Source organism: Myodes glareolus, chromosome 19 (assembly GCF_982192425.1).
Source record: "Myodes glareolus chromosome 19, mMyoGla1.1, whole genome shotgun sequence".
Taxonomy (NCBI): domain Eukaryota; kingdom Metazoa; phylum Chordata; class Mammalia; order Rodentia; family Cricetidae; genus Myodes; species Myodes glareolus.
In genome coordinates this window covers 20638376-20661339 of record NC_142044.1, presented here as the reverse complement: position 1 = coordinate 20661339, position 22964 = coordinate 20638376, and the positions used below count along the sequence as shown (strand labels likewise).

Below are 22964 nucleotides of genomic sequence, written 5' to 3'. Positions count from 1 at the left end.
AATGTGACAAAATCAGATACTGTGGTTCTTAGGCATTTGAATTTTGTGGGAAGAATTTGAGACAATTTGGGGATTCAGGTTAGTAAAACCCTAGCATCCTGTAAGGCAAACATAATGAGGGTTTCTGATGGGAGTTCAGAAGGTCAGAATGCCAACAGGAATTAGGATAGTGAATATCAGCTTCAGGAGAATATATTTATATGAGAATATAAATGATTTTGGGAAATCAGACTAGAGACTGTTCACGTTATATTCTGGTAAAAATTGTATCTACATTTTGTTTATGTTCACAAATTTTGAGAGAGGCTGAAAATTCAAAAGTATTAGGCTAATTAATTTGTTAGAAATTTCAAGATACCATTGCACTGAGGCTGTGGCATGATCATTGCTAACTGCTTTATCCAGGTTATAGGAAGTACTGAAAGCAAACCAAAGGGGAAGGATTTGAAAAACTTGCAGTGTGGTCAGAAAAGCAGGAAGTTGAAAGTTGTGGACAGAAGGGTATGGATATTAAGGAAATTAATGTCAGTAAAAGATGAAAAGATGAAGAGATAATAAGGAGGATTCAAGAGTCCTTTGTTAATGGACACATTCTAGACTTTAGAGTATACTATTGTGAACTAGTTTGAAAGACTAGTCCTTGAGATGAGAAAACTGTTAGTGTCATCCTGACATGACTGCTAAAAGAAAGGTTATCCTAGGTTCAGCTGTTTAGGTACTTAGGAACCCCATCAGACATGGTCCAAGGGGGCCCACATACCCCATGTTCTTCAAAATGATCAGAGAATTTGGCATTAAATACACAGTGCTGATTTTATAGACTTGGTGAATTCAAGAGTCACAGAGCCATGGGGACTTTCACTCAGATTTAAGAAAGAATTGAGATACTAGAAAATGTCTAACAGGGCTGTGTTCTTTGGAGGAGAGTCCCTAAAAGGACAACGAATAAAGGTGTGAGTGAAGCCCAAGTCATGGCATAGATTCCTGGATACTGGAGATTTGAGGAACGTGGGACTGTGGGGTAAAGTTGAAGGCAAGTGGAGCCAGCTCTATAGAGAGGCTGTGGGATTGCAAAAACAAAGCCACTGGGATGGAGATATCCAGGCCTAATGGAGTTCTCTTTAGGACACTATGTATAGGGAGCTCTGGACATGGAGCTAGATGATTTACTCTTTGTCCCACTGGATCTCAGTCTTGCTTTTGGTCTTACCCCTCCCTTTTATGTCCTTATTCCTCCCCTTTGGAATTAAAAAGTTTATTTTGCTCCATTCATATTGGAAATATGTAGATTTTTATAGGAGCTTACAGTTAAGAGTTTGCTTGAATAACAGTAGAGATTTTTTTCTCTCTGGCTTTTGAAAGTGTTGTAATTCCTAAGTCTTTGGGTTTCTAGAAAGCACACTAAATGGGTTTTGTATTAAGGGGCAGTCATGAACCTCTGGAGTCACAGAATGGAATGTTGTGGTTTCAAAGGTAATATAGCTGGGTATCAAGTTATCAAAGGGTGGACTTATAATGATTGATCATCATTATCAGCTTGGCTGAACTAAGACTGAAACACACTTCTACATGCCTCTGGGAGGGGTTATTTCAGGAGACATAACTGAAGGAGGGGACTCACCCTGAATGTGTGTGGGCCCATAGCTCTTAGCGTGGTGCCGGATGTATTTGAGATGGATCCCTTTCCCTCAGTTTCTTCTCTCAGAATTATGCCTCAATCTCATGTCAATCACACTAGTGCAAAACCAAGTGCTCTCACAAGAAAGGACACCAGAGGGCTTGCTGTATTCCCTATGCTTACTTTGGTAACGCATGGAAGAAAGGCCATGGGAGTATACAGTATGATAATGATTTCCGAAAGCCAGAAAATCTCTATAAGAAGAAAATCTGCTGTCACGTTGATGTAGGACTTCTCCTTTCTAGAACTGTGAGAGTGTGTTATTTAGAGCACTAAGCACACTATGTTTTAAGATAGCATCTAGAACTAAGCAAGACAGCATCCATGATAAAAGATATAAGAACCAAAGGGAAAACCACAGAGCTTCTGTAGCCACCTTCTTGGTTTGTGATAGAAATACTGCAACTACACCCAACTCAGTAACGTAGCGTTCAACATCATTATAAGACAAACACTTCTAGTCTTCCAGAATCAGATTTAAAACATTGAAAGGAAGAAAAAATGGAAGGCTCATTTAGACCTCACCCCTGTCTCTGGAAAACATGTCAAAGCCCCACTTGTGTGATCGGTACTTCCAACTCTTGGCCTGTGTTAAGATCAGGTAGTGACAATTTTTATAGCAGCTTCAGATTATGGAAGGATGTCATCATCTAAGATGTTGTGTTAAGTGCTTTAAGAGCATCAGTGAGTTTACTCCTTCACAGTTCACACCAATCAGCACAACCCTTTGTCCTGTACCATTCCATCAGCCCTCAAATGGAGCCCCTCCTCTTTTATTTCCCAATAAAAGCTCCTATTTTCAAATTGTCTGTTCCCAAGGCAACATGACACAATTCCATTGTTCTACATCTTCCTAGGACCATATGTCTCTCACTGTGAAATCTTGTATCTTACCCAGGACTAAAGCCTCTACCATCCTTGACAATCTTTAAGTACTGTAGCTCTAACTTCAGGCAGCCTGGAGTCTTTTGTGGTCTTTATGAATTACAGAACATGTCTTGCCTCTGGGCCTTTGTGTGTCCTATCCCTACCAGCTAGAATTTCCTGCTGTATCCTAGCACTTGGAACAGTCTTTAGAATGTTCTGTCTAGTCTTGAGAACAAAGAGATGACACATTCCTATCTTTATTTTCTTCCATTCGATCATGAATTTTTTCCAGAGAGCATTCATTACTTAAGAAGATAAATGAGAACAAGACGAGATGAAATAATGAAATCTGATAGCGTGAGTCTGAATCTAGTTGATAAGTGGCCACGTGGCCTGTGCGAAGCAGCGTGAAACTCAAGTCAGGAGAGAATACTGAAGTGGATTTAATGATGAGTGATATGCACAGCCGAGTCAGGCATTAGCTTCAGTACTCCTTGTGAAGAGTTTGCCAGAACCTGAAGGTGTTTACCAGTCATTCTAGAGCTGTATTTGAATCACTGATGTGTGTATATAAATACACACACACACACACACACACACATACTTGCATATGTACATACATATATTTGTCAGGGAGTTGTCTGAAACATATTAGTGATAAGCCATATTCGCTTTCTTCTTTAAAATCTTGGTGCTCAGAAGGGGAGGAGAGGTAAATTTACTTTATAATATTCTCTATGATGACTGTATCAGTCTGCAATTCCCTCGCCTCACAGGATAAAGGAGATAAAACATGACAAACACATGTGATGTGGAAAGGGAGCCAGAACACTGAGCTTTGGGAAGGCCCTTTCTAGTCTGCAAGCTTCTGAGATTTACTGTGTTTTCCTTTTATCTACTGTGGCTCTGAGATATCCCAAAGGAACCCCAAGTAGAATGATAGATGATGAAACTTTGGAATTGGTAGTATGAAAGGAAGCTGTCCAGCCTATATAGGCAATCCTAAACAATACTTGAGACATGAGTATAAATGATATCATATTGTCGACAGTTTTATAGCTGGGTGGGTAGCACTCTGATCCAGAGTTACAGATTCTCTTGATGTGCAATAAAGCATTGCAACCTTTCACCCACGGAATAATGTATCTCAGAGGCTCCTTCTGCAGTCCCCTCCTTGTTCTTTCCACACTAAAAAGACCACATGCCATCTCTTGCAATAAGGAATATTGAAGATGGCTTGGCACTTAAGTTCATACCAAACTTTATAGATTGACCGATTCTTTACTATCAGTAATCTCATTCATAAGTGGGCAGAACAGGTTTAGGAGAGAGCTCTTGCTGTTCATGTCCAAGATCTGTTATTTCTTCTGCTCTTCCTGATGAACTCCTACGGAGCCAGATAAATGCCAGTCCTCATTTCCTTTCCTGCTCCTCACTTGTAGGATGGATCACAACACTCAAGTTTCAGGGACTGCCCTGTGCCATGTGATGGGTGAAACACCCTAGGGCACAAGTTAGTCAATCAGATCGACTTTTAGTGGATCAGGAAACATTTATAGACGTCTCTGGGCATAAGATAGGTGAAAGGCATAAATGTTACCCTAAGAATTTTGTTAGTGGGAGATCGGGCATGTATGAAAACCATTACAAGGAGTGCAGTGATAGCCACAGTAAAGGTATAATACAGAACAGTGAAGAAACCTATTATTAAATTCCTCAGGGGTGGAGATACCAGAAGTGGGTCTTACAGGATGAGTAAGAACTTGCTAAGTTGCCAAGAAACTGCAGGGAGGGACAATCTCAAAAGATGGGAAAGCAGAGGCACAAAGGGCAGACAAACTGTATAAAAATACTGATTCTCAAGTTCTTTATAAGCTGAGGGGACTAGTATGAGTCTGGGGTTCTCAAAACACAGTTCAATGGCGATTGCTGGATTCCTTGGTAGAAATGTAAATGCATAGGACTCAATTTCTACCTCATTAAAAGTTCTAAGGTCAGGCCCAACGATTTGTATTTTCAAATAGCTCCTCTGATGAACTTTTTATGTGTGTCTACAGTTTGGATTTAATAATCCCTAAGGCACTCTCTCCTCAGATATTGTGTGTGTATGCAATTACGGACACTTTCACGTGGCCGACCGCAGGCACTGATTGTTTAAATGGATAGTGAATAAGAGGATAGGGAAGTGAGCAAGTGAGAGAAGTGGGCATTCGGAGATTTGGAACCTTCTGGTCGATACTATCCCTGTACTACCTACAACTCATGGGAAATTACCACGGTAGGAATTACTGCTCGCCTTCGCACTGGCTAAGGAACACTTCTAGAGGCTGCAGCCCTGCTGCCGGAGTTCTAGGCAGCCTTCACTAACAGGTGCATGTCAGCATGTAAACGAATGCCTTCCATTCCCTTAGGTGGGGAGACTCCAGAGCCCACGGCGGGATTAGGTTTCAGTCGTCTCAAGTACGAACTGCTGCGGCTGTGTCATATTTGTGGTCTGCCTTGCTTTCCGTATTTTACCTTGCCCTATTCCTCTGCTGTTTCTTGGTATTCTGACTTGCACTTAATCATTGTCTAGAAACGTTCAAACTGAGACCATCTCTAAGTAACACTGATTTAGAATATTGCTCCCACATTAGAATGCAGCCTGGTACTCTTGGGGCCTGCTCCATTCCTGCTTCCCATTTTACTTTCCAATGAATCCTATCTACCTGTAGCGTCCGTACTACTACGTGTACTAAGGTCCTGTGGCACCCGTACTATGATACTGCGCCTGTAGTATCTACAGGATGGTTCGCCAGCCAGGCAAGAGGCTGGAGATTGAAACACACACACACACACATACACACACACACACACACACACACACACACACACAGAGAGAGAGAGAGAGAGAGAGAGAGAGAGAGAGAGAGAGAGAGAGAGAGAGAGAGAGGGGTGGGGGCGGGGGTTATTCTTGAAACAAGAACGCCAAGAATGCCAACTTCATCGTGTTCCAGAGCAGCTTATATAGTACCATCCCTGACCAATGGCCGTGCCCTGACTGTTGGGATCCTTCAGCTGCGAGTCACCAGAAACCACCCCCTGCCATCAAGGTCTTGTGCTCAGAGCAGCTGCAAGCACAGGAAAGCAAGTTGTTTACAGGAAATTCAGGGTCTGGGCTTTCACAGTTCCCACACCTACCCTTCATGCTAGCTCAATAAATATTGTCGAATGGAATACATTCTTTTCCAAGAGACCTTCCTGTTTTTTCTTTAGAAGAATATCTTTACATGGTGCTTTGAAAGTCTCTTTTAGTCTTTCCACATAAATTATGTGAGAATCCAATAAAGGTCACTCAGCCTTTATTAAGAAAAAAGTGCATATAAATACATAACTTCACATAGCAAGTCAAGGATACTTCAAAGACCAACGGAGGAACCCTTGGGACAATGTTTGAATTATCTACAGTAGGAAAGGATTTCCTTCTATTATTTTTTTAAACTTTTCAAAATTTTAATTTGTCACGATCAATACTAGTTCCCAGCTTGAGCCACACAAGCCTCACCACACAGGTGTGACCGTCAGTCGAACTAGTTTGCATTGTGACAGCCCATGGGTCGTGTTCTCGGGTGTCATGTCGTTGTCAAGCTGAAGGTTCGAACTCAGTTCCAGTGCTCGTCTCGATGGGCTGATGTCTTTGCAGCAGTCTTTGAGGGACACTGTGGGTGGCACTCTTCTTCAGTTTGTGTGAACTGGAGCATTCACACTGTGAACTAGAGGAGCCCTTTCTCGGGTTTCTCATCAAGGCCGAGGAAGCTTCTTACATGCCCTGCTACAGCTTTGGTGTATCCATTTTTTTGAAAAGAATTTTTTTTTGCTATCTTCTTGTTTTCCTTCCGCCTTCTACTTCCCCCAGGTTTTTTCTTCTTCACCAGAAGGCATGTTAGGGAGGATTTATTGCTTCCTCACTAGTATTCACCGGACACCTAAAAGGTCCTATGTATAACCTTGCTTTATAACAGTGTGGCATGCCTCTTTATCCCTCTACAAATAACAGTGTCTGCAAATTCAGCAATAGCAACTTCATTTACTTTTTTAAATTTTATTTTAATGTGAAAGCTGCTCCCAGAGTCTGGCACATGAGAGCTTAATAAATAAGTGTTTACCTGAAAAGATTCAGAGGGATTGACTAACGAGGGTGAGAGAGACCACCAATTTCCAGCTACCATTGAGTCCTAGGTCTTCATCCCTCACAGGGGAGAGCTCAGTGCTCAGTCACAGGTGTAGTGGATGAGAAAAGCAGAGCTGAAGATTTTATTTTGGCCAGTGATGGGGTTTGTCCCCCTCTGGCAAGGATTTGGCTCTGCCGAAGGAAGGTTGATTTAGGTTTATTCTGAGCCTCTGGAGGCACACTTATTGGGAAGGGCTGCAGGGGGATTCAGAAGCTTAGGTACACCTGCTGTTTAGCAGGGGGATATTTTCCTTTTGTACTGCTGTACTCTCCAAGCGGGAGCCTTCTCTTCACTTTACGGATGATTGATATCATCTCCAGGTAGGATGCTTATCTTTAAAATAAAAAATAAAGGCTTATCTTTAAGTCATATGGTTTCAACTTATTGAAAGCAATCCCTATTCAAACGTAAAATGGGGACGGGGGGCGGGGTCAGGGACTGAACTTGAATTATGCTCACGTGGGGAAATGGTTGTTTCATATGACGTGGAAGACAGATGTTCCATGCTGACCTAGAAGACTGGAGATAGAAGCGTAGAGCAGTAATTCTGGGTTGCTGGGGCAAACGACTTATGCCGAGAACTAGTATTATAAAAGAGCTAACTGGATAGACATTCCAGAAGATGTAGGGCTAACCTATGGAAACAAACACAAAGCAAAGAGAGGCACAGGAGGGAGAAGAGAGCAGCAATGAACTTGTTAGCATCTCTCCTAAGCCTGGGAGTCTCATCAGTGTCCCGGAAATGCTGTTTTAGTAAAAGAATTTTAGAAAAAAAAGTCAGGAAGAGGCTTTTACTGTTAGGGCTAAGGAGAAGGAATAATATGAGTGGAGCCCTAAGAGTTTTGACTTGTCTGCTAGTCCTACTGATGATTATTTAAAACAATAAGACACATCCATTAGATTTAATCTCTGAAGGAAGAATGATTCTTCTATCGAGGGAGTGAAGGGCCTGTGTATACACAGGGTTTGGTGTATTTATTAGTGGATGTTACCTTTTGAATATTTTCCCTTCCTATATTCATTAATATGTTGGAAATGTAATCAATAAAGCAAATACTGAAGGAGGATAAACAGTGTTTAGGGCATTAGGTATGGTCCTGATGAACGGATCAATGCGTGTAGGATTGGCTTTGCTATTTCTACTCTTCTGAAATGTGAAGACACAATATTCTTTTTTCTCTTGTCTGTGTTATGGAATATTATTTTAACTATGTAAAGATATGTTATATTTGTTTATGCTGCGTTAGCTTAACTAGGCAAAGCCGTGTTACATTTGTGTATGCGGCATTTGTTTAATTATGTAAAGATGTGTTGCTGTTTTACCTTGCCTACCTATGGCAACCGAATAATCTAATAAAAAGCTGAACAGTCAATAGTTAGGCAGTAGAGGGTTAGGTGGGGCTGGTGGGCAGAGGATATAAGTAGGAGGAGGAATCTAGGCTCGAGAGAATAAGAAAGAAGAGAGCAAGGGAAAGAGAGAGGGAGATGCCTGGGTTCAGGCCTCCATCAGCCAGTCAGACCTGGAGTAGGACATACAGAATGAAAGAAAGGTAAAAAAGCCCTGAGGCCAAGCGTAGATGAAGAAAAACAGGTTAAAGTAAGCTACAAGAGCTGGTGGGATAAGCATAAGCTAAGGGCAAACATTCATAACTAATAGTAAGCCTCTGTGTCATGATCTGGGGATTGGCAGTCTGAGAAAGCTTGCTACATGTTTGCCTTACACCATGTGAGTATTTCAGATGCCAGAAAAATGAGAAGTTCTCTTCTGTTCATTATAAATTTCTAGTCTTAGACATTCTATCATAGCAGAACAAAACAGAGCAAGCTATAGAATTGTGTAAGAAAGAAATCCCAGATAGTTTGCCTGGAAAGATTCTAATAGGGGAACTACCTCCAGCAACTTATTCAGGGTTAAATCATTTAACAAAGGATATTGATCTCCTGTAGTCTAGCAAGCAGGGGAGTTATATAGGACAGAGAGTGGCAGAGAATGCTTGAGGAAGCACAAATAAATACGAACAAGCAGCATTGGCTATGAAAGAAAATAAATCAGTAAGTGAGTGAGTTCAGGCAGTAGAAGTCAATTTTTAGTCATTCAAGGACAAAGGACCATTGGTGTGACTTGAAAGAAAAGTAAAGTTTTAAATACCAATTACTAATTAGTTATTTGAAAAATTCACACAAATATAATGGCTCTATGAGTTTAGTTAGGGTTGCTAGCATGAACTTGGGTAGGTTGTTGGAGCATGGGCAATTGTTCAGAGGCTACACTACTGAAGAAGTGATTGCTTCTCCTTTCAACTGCCAATAGTTTCTCAGGGAGGAATGGGGCCTACTAAGCTCTCTCCGGTCTTGTTCATGTCTTGTGTAGTTCACCAAAGCTGGAGTGAATTTATGAGCACAATGGCCATGCCATGTCCAGAAGATGTCTTTTTTGTAGCATACCTGCTTGACTTCTGGTCCTTACAGTCTTAACTTGAAACCTGAAAGGTTGATATAGACGTTTCCTTTAGGGTTGGGTGTTGAATGATGTTTCTGTCCTGCCTGGTCTTGCAGCCATTCAGTTCCAAAGAAACTCACAGAGGTAGGTCTACATTAATTATAAACTGATTGTCCTATTAACTCAGGCTTCTTATTAACTCTTAACACTTCTATTTGCTCTTAATACGTGTCTGTGTTAGCCACATAGCTTGATACCTTTTCTGGCGAGGCAGTCACATCTTGCTTGCTCTGTATCTGGCTTCCTCTGTGTCTAGGTGATGACTGCAGACTGAGTCTTCTTCCTAGATTTCTCCTGTTTTCATTGCCCCACCTCTACTTCCTGCCTGGTTACTGGCCAATAAGCATTTTATTAAAAAATAATTGACAGGGTACAGGCCATTGTCCCACAGCAGTTGGGTACTCTATCTCACTTATTCTTGGTGCTCTGAGCAGTTTGAATCTCTGATAGTAACACCCAGTTGACTATATGTGATCTTATTTAACATTAGAGCATTGCGGGGCGCCATCCTGTCCAGCAGGAATGAACCCCACCAAAAACGAGAATTCCTTCTCTGGTCACGTCTTTATTTGGAGCATTCCCTTGAGGAAAATTGGGGGAAGGGACGATAGAGCAGGGACGAGAGAAAGCTTAGAGAGAGGAAGTAGGGTCCCGAGGCATCTGCTTTTAAACGGTGGAGCGGCTTGAACGCTGTCCTGATTGGTTAATGCCATTCTGCTGGTCTGAGCATGTGCAGGCAAGGGTGCAGGCAGGGTTGCTCAGCCCCACGTGGCTACCTCCAAACTGCAGGACCACCTGTGCCTCCAGGTGGCTCCCAACATCTCCCCCTAATTATTGTCTTTAAGAGCGATAAGGCAAAACTATTCTCCAATCTGGTCCCCACCTAGACGCAGCATGCCAAGGATATCTGCTCCCACCCATCCCCAAGGAGGGAAAAGGCAAAATAGAGTCAGAGATAAGAGGTTGCACAGGGTGTTGCTCAAGTCGATGGTGTGAAACAGCTGCTCTTGACACCGCCCAGAAGGTCATCTCTGCTGTCTCCGCACGAATCTTTCACAGCAGGACACTCAGCATCCACTGGGTCATCTTCTTTATCTCTCTGGTCGGTCTCGCTGGCATCCAGATGTATGTCAGCATTCCTAGAAAAACATAAACAAAACTCTCCTCCCAAATTAACATTTAAGAGTATTAAAAACTCTCAGTGTAAAAATTCAGCACAATCAGTACTGGAAGTAGGCTGGTTTTGAACTTAGAGACTTGCATGTCTCCGTTTCAAAGAGCAAATCTTGTTTGCCTGTACCAGCAAAATTTTGAATTAAAATTAAGTGTAAAGAATGCAAGAGAAATCCTTTCTCTGGGGGAAGCTGTCACTGGTAGTGTAGTCCCCCTCTATTGTTTAAAAACCAAAGCAGTTGTCACTGGGAATTGAACTCATGACCTTTGGAAGAGCAGGCAATGCTCTTAACCATTGAGCCATCTCTCCAGCTCCCCTATTCAGATGGAAAAACCTCTAGGTAGCATTGTTTATCTCACCAGGTGCCTCAGGCAAAAGGTCCGCCTTTCTTTGTTACCTAGGATACGGTAACCAGGTAAACATGCCTTTATTATGATAATCACGACCAGTTTTTTAAGGGAGAATGGGCGTTGCTCATCAATCTGGCTACTTCCTGCTGACGAAGGGGCGATGTTTGGGGGATAAATGTTTTTATCTGACTGAATTTTTGGCGACAAATGTTTTTATCTGACTGAATTCTTGGCGACCTTGACTGAGGGCGGCAGCAGCGGAGGCGGCGGCTGCCACAGCTCCGCCTCTGAAGCCCATTATGGCGCGCTCCGCATGGCCCGAAGGCATGGCTCCGCCCCGGGCCGTGGGCGGGCTCGCCGGTTATCCCGTAACTGCGAACTGTACCTCAGCCTCACCTCAGGCATTGAATTCGCACCGCCGGCTGTGAGCCTTTTCCAAGCTCCGGCGAGGGGGGGCATCCGCCCACCCGTGGAGGGGCTTCTCCTGCCCGGTCCGCCTGCGCGCAGAGCCCCGTTCTCTGGGAACTCACCTCCCCGCTCGCCCATGTTGCTATGGAAACACAGTTTTTCCGCAGAGCCGATTCAGCTCCTCTCTGCTTTCTATGGCGCCGCTGCTCACCACGCAGCTTCCGCCTCAGTCAGGCGAGTCCGCTCAGGTGTTGAAAAAGTCCTCCAAAAACCATAGCCCCGCCAGAAGGCCGGGACATATAGCCTCTGATGTCACACGGACTTTAGCCTGCCCGCGACCTGGCTATTCGCAGGCCTCTGAGGACTCCAGCAAATTTCCCGCCAGCAACTGGTTAGCATGGCCATGCCTCCCGAACGAGCTAGCACTGGAGAGTGCAATTTTGCATCTCCCTCCTGAGTAGCTGGGATTACAGGTGTGCACCACCGTGCCTGGCCCACTTCCGTGTTTTTAATCAGGCATTACCGCTCAAAGGCGGGCCGGCTGCCGCCAGCACTCTCAGCACGATCAAGCAGCTTGTCTTTCTCAGTCAAAAATTAAAGTTTTTTGTACGTGAGAGCCAAAGACTGAGCTCTCTTAACAAAATTAGGCGAAAATCACCTCCAAAAGCTCTGTGGCTCTTTAAGAACAGGGAAGGCAGTCTTAGAACACGATCAAACTCGCCTCCCTACGAGACTGTTGCCCCGAGTCTCTTATCAGCGAGTACGCACGGAGGAAGCCGCGGATCTCCCAACCGTAAACCTCGCCCTTTTTGCTGCTGTTTACATTCCTCCTGCACTGAACTTAAGGGATTTTTCTTCCCTGTTGCTTTCTGTACCTTCTTTCAGATACCTTAACTTTGATTTTTTTTTTTTTTTTTGTATTTTCTTTTCTATTTAGGCCTATCCTTTGAAATTCCTTTTTACATTTCTTTTCCTCCCCTTTCTGGGGATTTCAACCGACGTCACTCACCGCTCCATGTTCTCAGAGTTCTGAAATTCAAGGCTCTCTGTGCTGGTGTCTGATCTTGGCTTTTTCTCCCGGGCTTTCTCAGGGTCCCCCGGCGTAGTTGTCAGGGTCCCTCAGCGTCCGGGGTTTCGAGCACCAGTTGCGGGGCGCCATCCTGTCCAGCAGGAATGAACCCCACCAAAAACGAGAATTCCTTCTCTGGTCACGTCTTTATTTGGAGCATTCCCTTGAGGAAAATTGGGGGAAGGGACGATAGAGCAGGGACGAGAGAAAGCTTAGAGAGAGGAAGTAGGGTCCCGAGGCATCTGCTTTTAAACGGTGGAGCGGCTTGAACGCTGTCCTGATTGGTTAATGCCATTCTGCTGGTCTGAGCATGTGCAGGCAAGGGTGCAGGCAGGGTTGCTCAGCCCCACGTGGCTACCTCCAAACTGCAGGACCACCTGTGCCTCCAGGTGGCTCCCAACAGAGCATGTATCGGGAGACTGTTTCTGTGAGGTCAGGGGCTCTTGAGCAATTAAATTGTTGACATGTGACTGGGGTGGTATTGCTAGGGAGGCAGTGTGGGGATAGGGTGGAGGAGAAAGTTAAGATTCAGGGATTTAGTCCTAGAGAAGAGAGGTCTAATTTGTGGTTAGATGTTGGTGAGCATTGAGTACCCAACCTAACAGCTTGCTTGTGGCTATTTGAAGTACGTTCAAACAGGGAGAGAGAGAGAGAGAGAGAGAGAGAGAAAGAGAGAGAGAGAGAGAGATATTTTGCTTTCAGAGTATATATTGGAAAGGGCTGCATTGTTCTTTTGCCCCATGTAACCTAGCAATTTCTTCAGGAAATGCAGTCCTACTGAGGATAATTTGCAAACAAACAGCTAGTTTATAATGTCTGTAAGACTAGAACAAGAAGAAATGGTCCTAAGTGGCAGCAAGAAGAAATTGGAGTTAAGGGATGGCATATTTGTTAACTTATCAGATTCTCTTTGTCTCCAGGCTAACATTTTTTTCTTCCATTCTGAATTACATCACCTATCTCATTCCACACATTCCTCTTAAATGACATGAAAAAAATGGATGTCCCAATTTTCTTTAAAATTATGACTATGACTGAATGTCTGCATTCAGACTACTGATATTTATTTTCTTGGATCTCTCATCTCCCTTCTTCTTGAAGAGTATAAAAAGCAGAGGTAAAGTTTGTGTGCTCTGGGAGAGAGCTAGGAAGGCTCAAGAATACCACCTCCCTTCCTCTTTGTCTTCCCTTCACTCATTAATCTCTACACATACTTTCCTCCTACATTTCTTTGAGAATCTGCACTGTCACTTCTCCAGATAAGGCTTTTCTCTTCTGGCTCCATCTGTACATGAGTGTAGCCCATGGCCACTTCAAAGAAAGTTCTGATCATACTGCCCAGAAGCCCTCTTTTGTAACATGAGGGCCTTCTTGTTGGGGTTTCTGTCTTGCCTGGTTCTGGCTGCCATTTAACCCCAAAGAAAATCACACAGAGGTCTACATAAATTATAAAATGATGGGCCCATTAGCTCAGGCTTCTTATTAGCTCTTACAACTTATATAAACCCATTTCTTATCTATGTTAGCCACATAGCTCAGTACCTTTTTCAGCAGAGCAGGTCACATCCTGCTTCTTTGGTGTCTGGACAGGAATGCAAAGGAATGGGCTTCCTCCTTCCCAGAATTCTTCTGTTCTCATTGCCCCACCTCTACTTCCTGTCTGGGTATCCAGCCTATACTTCCTGCCTGGCTACTGGCCAATCAGCATTTAGTTAAAACATAATTGATAGAATACAGAATTGTCCTGCACCACTCTCTTTCTGGACTGTCACGAAAACGACTCATTCACCACATCCCAATATTCTTCCAATTGTTTGTTTGTCAGTTGTCTGTTTCCTCAATGAGTGTTCAAGCTGGAAAATCCAAGTACTGTTTGTATCCTGTTAGCTATTTTATTTACAGCATGTAGACTAGAGCCTAGCAATGCATCTTAGCCTTCATCCATGGGTGTGAGGGGGATGTAAAGCTGATTGGCCTCCTCATGAACTGAGGAGGGTTCTGTTCTGGCTGTATGTCATGTCCTATGTCATGTGCATCTGCTGTCTGTTCTGCTGAATAACCTTGATTTTACTTAATGAAATGAAATTAGGGGATTTATTAGAACGCATATTTAAGTATGCATGCTGCAGAGTATAAAACAATGATTAATTCATCTAATGGTGCTAGTTATGGAAACACCAATCACAGTTATTCAGAATCTTATGTACTCACTCTCTCCTTTTATAGGGGATGGAGACTATGGGAAATGTCAAGAGAAGAATAAATGACTTTTAGTGGACCTCAATACGTTTGGAGAACATATAATGACCTGGAACAAAGTCAGCTGGGTCCACTGAACTATATGGGCTGTCTGGGATGGAAATAGATGATACAATATATGCCAAATCTGCTCATGTTTGTTGTCAGACTTCAGCCTTTCTTTCTACAATATGAGTTTAGTCTTTTCAAGTTACTGGGTTGTCAGGAAGAAGACTGAAGTCACTCATGTTCTTTTGATATCTTTGGTTAGATGGAGAAGTGGACTTTTCAGAGGTTTATCCGCTCTTTCAAAGGTCTCTCCAACAATTTCCTCTACAAGAGGACATAGGACAAAATGGTTTAGTTCGCAGCCACTTAGCTATAGTGCTTCCTTTGTGATATTAATAAGGAGAAACCAAAGTCTTTGCAATCGAAAGGCAATGAGGGAAAAATAAATGAGACTCCGTTATATCTTTGAAACTTTTTGGGGTGGACTGACTGTACCCAAGGGCTTCCTATAGTTCTCTTTGCTGCCAAAGTCCTGTGACTGATTTAATATCAGTAATTATAGTCATTAAGGATTAGTTAATTAATTAGTAATTAATTAAATTAAGTTTTAGCTCTTTGAGTTACTTCTCTTTGAGAATTATCTCTTGCTCTTGCTTCATGTATTTTCATATATAGCTGGAATCATGCCAGTCTCTGTGAAGGGGCCCTGAGCCACAGGAGAGAGAATGCAGTTTGGAATTAGAGTGATGGTTCGCCATGCCACCATTGCTATATCACCTCATGCAAGTCCCTTATTCCCAGTCCCTTTTCCCAAAGTCTTCCTCTACAGTAAAGAAGGATGCTTAAAAGAAATCCCACACTAGCTCGGAATTGAGTATAATAGAGGGTTATTTATTTAGGGTAGACTCACAGATCCCAATTCTCTGCTGGAATGGGGAACAGCAACTGGATCCCACAGCCAGAAAAGAGAAGCTTTACATCAGCATAAATAGTATAAGAGGCCACGCCCAAGTGTGCTGGTGACTTAAAGGCTACGGGCAGTAGGAATTCCTACAGCACTACAAAATGATATGAATGGAACATTCCCCAAGGAGTGTTGCTGGAAGAAGTGGAATCATGTGAGGAGGACTGGATAAAGTCCTTTCTCTAATGCAGAAGTATTGAAGTCGTGTGGAAAAAGAGCAAATGTAAACAAATGGTTCAGGTCCTCTGCTTCGACACCAGAAGCCACATTTTGTTTATGGACAGAAGATGGAGGAAAGAGTAGACAGGGCTAGGAATGGAGGTCACGTTCAAACACTTCCTCTCTTGGCTTGCTGAAGTTTGGGCCTCTGTCCAGGTCTTAATGATCTCTCAGAACTCCACCCATCAGCTGGGTTTCCAGGCAACTCTCAGTTTCTTGGATTGCTGGGTGCCTGGATTTGAGCTGGGGGAAATAAATGCTTGATAAAATGCTGGTTGCTTAGCACTGATCCTGAGACCCCATGACCCTGGGGTGAAGAGGAACTTATTTGAGCTATAGTATTGTGCCCGCCCTTCTGTTTCCACCCATGGGATTTGGGTACTATCAGGAGAGATAGTTGAAATTCTTAACTCACAAACAGAACATAATAACCATTGCTTTGCTTTCCAAATGGACCATGTCTCTCCCCTGTGAAACCTCCAGATTTATTGTCTGAGCCTCTTCTGTCATAGGGGTTCTTAACTGTGTGAATGGCAGATTTCTAGGAGTCACGGGGCCCTCTCTACCTATGGTGGGAAAGGAGAGGGATACGGTCGGAGAAAATGATGATTTTTATTAAATTATGAACATTTCCACCTTGGATGCATTTCAGAAGATTATAGTCCAGATGTTTGTCTGGAAGCCTCCTTGGCCACCTGTGTGCTCATTGCCTCTGGGGTTATATCCTTGTATCTCACAGTGAATGCTCTCTTCGCCTTCCAATAGCATTTGATTTTACATGCATGGTCTGCATTCATCAGTGTATCACAGAGTATGATTGCCTCACTGCTGAGACTTACAACTTCATAGAGTGGCTAGCACATATTAGAGCCCCATTTCCTCTGTTAGACAGAACTTTTCATGAGTACGGGCTTTTAGCTTGCTCACCTTCGTGTTTTCCACAATAACTTGTTAAATCTACAGACAGAAGGGTCCCATTTGTTTAATCTGTTATATTTATTTTCTGGGCATGTCAACCCTTTGTAATTCCACTGTTTTTTGAACATGAGAAAAGAGAAATTACAAATTGTAAGAAAGTCAGAAATAGATGTATGTGAAGGCGGAGAGTTGGGGAGGGACCTTGAGACAGAGGAGAGCGTTTGCCCAGTGCAGCCTGTAAGCATGGGTACATGTCTTAAGAAAGTCTTGTTCTTGAAGGGATGCTGGGTTCTTTCTTCTTTTCCCCAAAGAAGCCACATTAGCAAAGTCCAGTGAAAGATTACGTAGCTTTCATAGATCTTGGGCCATAATGATGCCTGGCATGGTGATTTAATAACCAGGCTCTTGTTAAAGTCTGGGCCAACTCTATTGCCCCCCCTCTCTTTTCCCTGAAAATTGGCTATTTGTTTTCTCCCATGCTATGAGAATGACTTATGTGCTAGTCCTATGAGCTAGCCAGTTTAGTCCTCTCTTTGTGGAGAGGTTAGGGTGTGGAAGGGCATAGTGTTCTTACTTGGCGTTCCTGACAAAGGTTATGGATAGATGCCAAAGTGACAGCTTTCCTCTCTAAATGTTAACGTGTCACTTCTCCCTGGAACTACTGAATATTTGAGCCTAACCCATTGGTTCGTTAAGAAGACCTGTGATAGTTACCGCCTGCCATGCTAAAAAAGGCCCTATACTTTTCCGAAATAAAGGAACCACGGTTAGTGGAAAGAACCAGAGATGTATAGTCAAGCATTACATTTTAATCTGTGAGTCATCACTTACTGTGAGTTGCTAAAAATCAAATCCTTTTCTCTTTTTTGGGAGGAGGGGGAAGGGGTGGTGGTGGTTGTTTTACATTTGAGTACATGCAGCCCCTAGAGAAAATGGAGTAGGGGTTTTGGACTGCTGGCCAGATCATTGTGAATATTGGAATCAGGTGGCTTGGCTTACGAAATTCCTTCCATTGCACACAGCCATGTCAGTTGGAGACGTTCATATGGCCTTTTTAGTGTCAGCTTCCTCAAAGCATAAAAAAAGACAACAACGAGTACTAAATTCAAAGAGCTGTCGCAAGAACCAAAGGGACAAAATAAGATGCAAAAACGCTCAGCGAGATACCCAGCTTATGGCAAACCCCACCAGATGTTGGGTATTATTAATTACATTCATGGAGACCAGCTGCACAACCTGGCGTGAGGCTATGAAATCTTAGTTTCAGGGCTACTCGCTGCGAATCAAAGGAAGTAAAACCCGGTCTACGTTGCTGCCTTAGCAGTTGGAAATGAGTGTGTACTTGACCGTTCACGTTTCTTTCTTCACAATTCAGGGTCTCATGTATAGGACTGGTGCGCGAGGTTTATTGAGCGAACACAGAGCTGTTCCGCCCACATCTGTAACGGCTTAATAGACTCCGATCGGCTCTTCCTTTCAGCTTTTGCTGTTGTTTTGCTCGTTGTCTTCTCACTTTGGACTCTGTATTCATTTGACGGCTTGCCAAATCTTTTGGTCATTAACTAAGTTTTCTGGTCTTTCTCCATCGATGCTTCGTCATTCTTATGTAGCAGTGAGCAGTGTTATCCTGGAACACACACGGGCGTCACGTGGAGAATAAAAACAGCAGAGAACTGATGTATTTGTAGATGTGACTATGTTCTGTCCAATCTGGGAACCAGAAGAAAGCAAAGTATAATTAGGTAAGGTCTCCCCATAGCACACAAACATAAAAAGCCCTTTCTAAGTCTGAGCCAGTGACCTTATACTGGCCAGGTTTTGTCTTTACTTATTGGTCAGTTTCTAGTTTACTGGCTAATTGCTCTTCGAAAGGCTGATAAAGTTAAATGTGGCTGGAAGTCACAGAGGGGGAGACCTTTCTGTAATAACACCATAAGTGCCCTTTTTAGTGAGCCTACCCTATTACCACAGTTTCTGATAGACAGGAGGGAAGTGAAAAACCCAAAACCCAAAGCCCCAAACCAAAACAAAATCCAAACCAATAGCACTCCTGCGCTGAATTGCTGGTCACTGATCCTTGACAAATCACTGACAAATCACAACTAGAAACTGTAGACAAAACACAACTAGAAAAAAAAATCATTTCTGACAATGAGAATTGGAAGGAGATTGTTCATTTCCTGGCACAAGGGAGGGAATATTTTGATTGATTTCCAGGGAGCCTAGTCTCAAAATTGTTTGGGAAGAAAGCAAAACTCATAAAATAACTTGACTAACGTTTGGTGAAATCTGTGACCTCACCAAAAGGTTCCTGGGTCGTTCTTGCTGAAATGCCAGTTTTAAGTACCCCACTTTAGAGCCTTCTCTCCCTGGTGACATTGGTGACGTCTCATGTGTATGTGTGCCTGACGTCTCATGTGTATGTGTGCCTGTAATGAGCAACTCAGACTGACCAAACTCGAGCATTCAACTGCTTGATCAGGATCAGAACTGCCCAGCTGGAGTATCATAAGTAGTCATCGTAAAAGGATGACCGCTGCTCCATTGGTGTCTTGTTGCAGTGACAGTGACTGTCAACTCACTGCCCTGGGTGGGAATATGGATATCCTGAGCTCCAGGCTGCCCTGCTTTAGGAGGAAAGCCGTTATTTACAGACACCGTTGCAGCTGTCGCATTTGATGTCTGGCTGGTTAAGTACCATCTCCTCCGCTGTGCAAAGAATGTAATACTGTGTTTCTGGCATCTGCTAACTCACTAAAGGAGACTGAAAAGTTAAAACATACAAAACCAAGCTGATGCACAATTCTTGATGGTTTAAATCGGAATCCATGGGTTCTGGCCTATTGAAGGAAATTAAAACACTCCAGGTAGTTCTGAAGTAGAATGAGGAGTGTGTTTTGACCTTCCAAAGGTGTCTCTGGTATGTTTCTGTATGCTCCTACTTAGTTGTCTAGCCTTCCTAAGTTCCGTTTCCCTTGGGTGTAACTGCACAGGGGTCACTGGACAGGTGTTTGCTTATTAGTTGTTACCATTGTATCCAAATCCCAAACTCCCTGCAGTCAGATAGGATTTATTACCCCCATCCCAAGTGCATTGTCTGAACATGGTTTCATAGTATTTTTCCCATGGAAACTGCTGTCATGCGAGTGTAAGATGCATTAGGGGACTCTTGTCTCTTTTGCTCTCAAATGTGACTCCCATTTCCAACCCATACAGTGTCTTACATAAAGTACAGGATCAATAAACATTAATTAAATGAATGAGTGGTTGCAGTGAGGCCTGTGATGTGTGACTTAGACTTTGCTGCAAATGATATAAAGGTTTTTACCCTTGTGGTTTAAGAAACACTGTGCTGGACACACATCAAATGGTTTCTAAGCAGGCTCCTACAATCCTTTCTCCAAGTACTTAGATTAGCAACATGGAAAGCTTTGCAAGAATGAGTGAGTGTCGACTTCTATTCTAGCAGTGAAACACACTCATCCCTTTGAGTCAAGTTTGATAATGCTCCTATCATCCTCAAATGGTAGCAATGCTTGGTATGACACCCTCATTGAATGGCCTCTGTCTTAATTAAGCCTCAATAGTTGTCTTATCCACTATATGGTTCTACCTCTGGATTGTTCTTTCTTAAACATTCCTCTACTTAGAAAGTGCTCAGAGAGCCTTGGGTGTTTGCTAAGGGACTGTGGATTATCCAACAAATACTTCTCAGTAATCAGTTTACTGTTGTGTAGAACCTCCCACCAAGCTTATGCAACACTAATATATAAAGCACCTTTGAAGGTCACACCGAGCAATGCCTTAATAATCACTTTTACTTGTGCAAAGAATTAGTAGGGAATGGTTGACAGGGTCATTGACTAGCTATTTAGCTTTTCTTAGCATAAATCATGGATGTAAAAAACAATGTTATACTAGAGGAGTTATTTTGATATTTGCCTATTGTATACTTGGTATAGGTTATAGAAGGGATGATGTCATTGGATCACAACCACAAATCTAGTCATAAGGATTTTATTTTATCTTATTATTTTTTTAAAGATTTATTTATCCCATTTTATATGTATGAGTGTTTTGCCAGAATGTATGGATGTGTGCCCATGTTCTTACAGTGCTTGAAGAGGCCAGAAGAAGGGCATTAGACCCCCTGGAACTAGAGTTACAGACAGTTGTGGGCTGCCATGTGGGTGCTGAGAACTGTACTTGGGTGTTCTGGAAGAGCAGCCAGTCCTCTGAACTGCTGAGTCATCAGCTTTATAGAGGTGCTTTGATACTGGTGGGTGCTGTTATTGTATTGGTGGAAGAGCTTCCTGTTCCAGTCATTTAGGAAGGAACTTAGTTGACTGATTTTTTGCAGAAGATGATACCATCATTGGCTTAGGTGATTGAAGGAACGAAATCTGTTTCTCTCTCTCTCTCTCTCTCTCTCTCTCTCTCTCTCTCTCTCTCTCTCTCTCGATGGGGTTTCTCTGTGTAACAGTCCTAGGAACTAGCTCTTGTAGACCAGTCTGGCTTCGAACTCATGGAGATCTGCTTGCCTCTGCCTCCCGAGTGCTGGGATTAAAGGTGTTCACTACGACTACTTGGCCAGAAATTTGTTTTCTGACTATTCAGGAAGCTAGAAGTTCCAGCTTACAGGGCCAGGAGGTTTGGTTGTGATGACTTACATTAGTTACAGCAAGTCTATTTTTGAGGCCATTAAAAGTATTAATCTCACTGAACACATATTGTATACTTGGCTGTGTGGTAGATAGTGCTTTGGTTTTATTCATGCACAGTAAATAGGCATGCACTCATTTTAAAATTCTCTAGGCCAGAGTCAGAGAGTGGCACAACTAGACTTTTAAGCCTAGAACCAAGATGTTTGTTGGACTTTGTTCTCCTCTGGAGGCTGGGCAAGAGAAGGATCTGCTTTCAAGATCATATTGATGGAGGGGAAGGTTCAATTCTTTGGCACTGTGGGACCTGAGTCCTTGTTTTCTTGGGGGCTGCTGGTAAGCTCTCTTTTGGCTCCCAGATGCTGTCTCAGGTATTAGACAAATGACCCACAACTTAATATTTTAACTCCAGGCTGCCATGAAAACCAACCCATCCAATCAACATTTCTCTCTTTCTCTATCTCTTTCTGTCTCTTGTCTCTCTTCTTTAAGAAAGAGACTGATGTATCTGATAGGCCAAATGAATCTATGATCTTTGTTTTTTTTTAAAATCAAAGTTGATTTGTTGGTAACTTAATTAAAGGATGGAAATATCATTCTGTTCACAAATAATCCCCACAGACAATGAAGGGTATTAGGCATGCTAACAGGCCCTGTAAAACAGGAGGTAGGAATCTTAGGGGTTTCTTAGATTTTCCTATCACAGATGCTGCATGCAAACCCTACAGATGATTGTCACACAGACCATCTGAGAGTATTATTTCTCTGTTCAAGGACTGAAGTCATACATCATAGTGTGATGATCTAGTTGAAACTCAGAGGTGCTATATTCAAGTGCTTTCTGTACTTGCTTTACTGTACTGCTCTGTCTCAGGAGGGTTTGCAGATGGCAATATAATGACCATTTAATTCATGGTTTAAATAGCTATTTTTTTCTTTCCAAAAGGGGGACAATAGCAGTAACAAAAACTTGCCTTTTTATTAAGTGCTTTGTATTTCCCAAGTGGTGTCACAGGCATCATCTCATTTGGCCTTCACAGTAATAAGAATAGCTTCAAAGAGAGTAAAGGATTTGTTCAGAATGTGTAGTTAATTGCAGATGAAGAACACGCTCTTTACGATCTTAGCCAGCTCAACATCTCCTTTACAGCAGTAAGCCAAGACTATAAAGACGACACAAATGTCCTCAGTGGGATAAAGGGAAAGTAGGTGAACATGCACGTGTGTGAGTATGTGTGAATCGTCAATCTGGAAGGAACTGTCAAGTGGAGGGGGCAAGGTTCCAAGGGAGATTTTGTGGCTGGCTGTTGGCAGTTACGTTGAAAAGTGAGAGGGAGACAAAGACCAGCATGGTGATGAGTGAATAAACAGGGAGATCTCAAGATGATGCAGCTTGAGATGAAGTCCAGAGAGAGGAAACCAAAGGTCCTGCAGACATATCAATGTCATGATTTATGCAAGGCTTAAGACAGTCGTGGTTGCAGTGGGAAGATGATGGTGGATTCACTCACTCATTTTACCTTTCATCAGCTTCCCTGATCTCTTTTTGTGATGTGATAATAATAAGAAGTTATTATCGCTATTATGAGAATTAAATGACGTGTAAAGTAATGAATACAAGCGCAGCTCATAGGAAGCATGCATCCTTTTATGACTATTATTCTTAATCTGAAGGATTACTAAAGGAGATCAATGATT

At 42.8% G+C, this 22964-nt stretch overlaps 1 pseudogene; it reads right to left on the bottom strand.

Moving 5' to 3' along the window:
* Nucleotides 1–11139: 11139 nt before the first annotated feature.
* Nucleotides 11140–11359, bottom strand: LOC148118905 (Nuclear RNase P; annotated as a pseudogene).
* Nucleotides 11360–22964: the final 11605 nt, after the last annotated feature.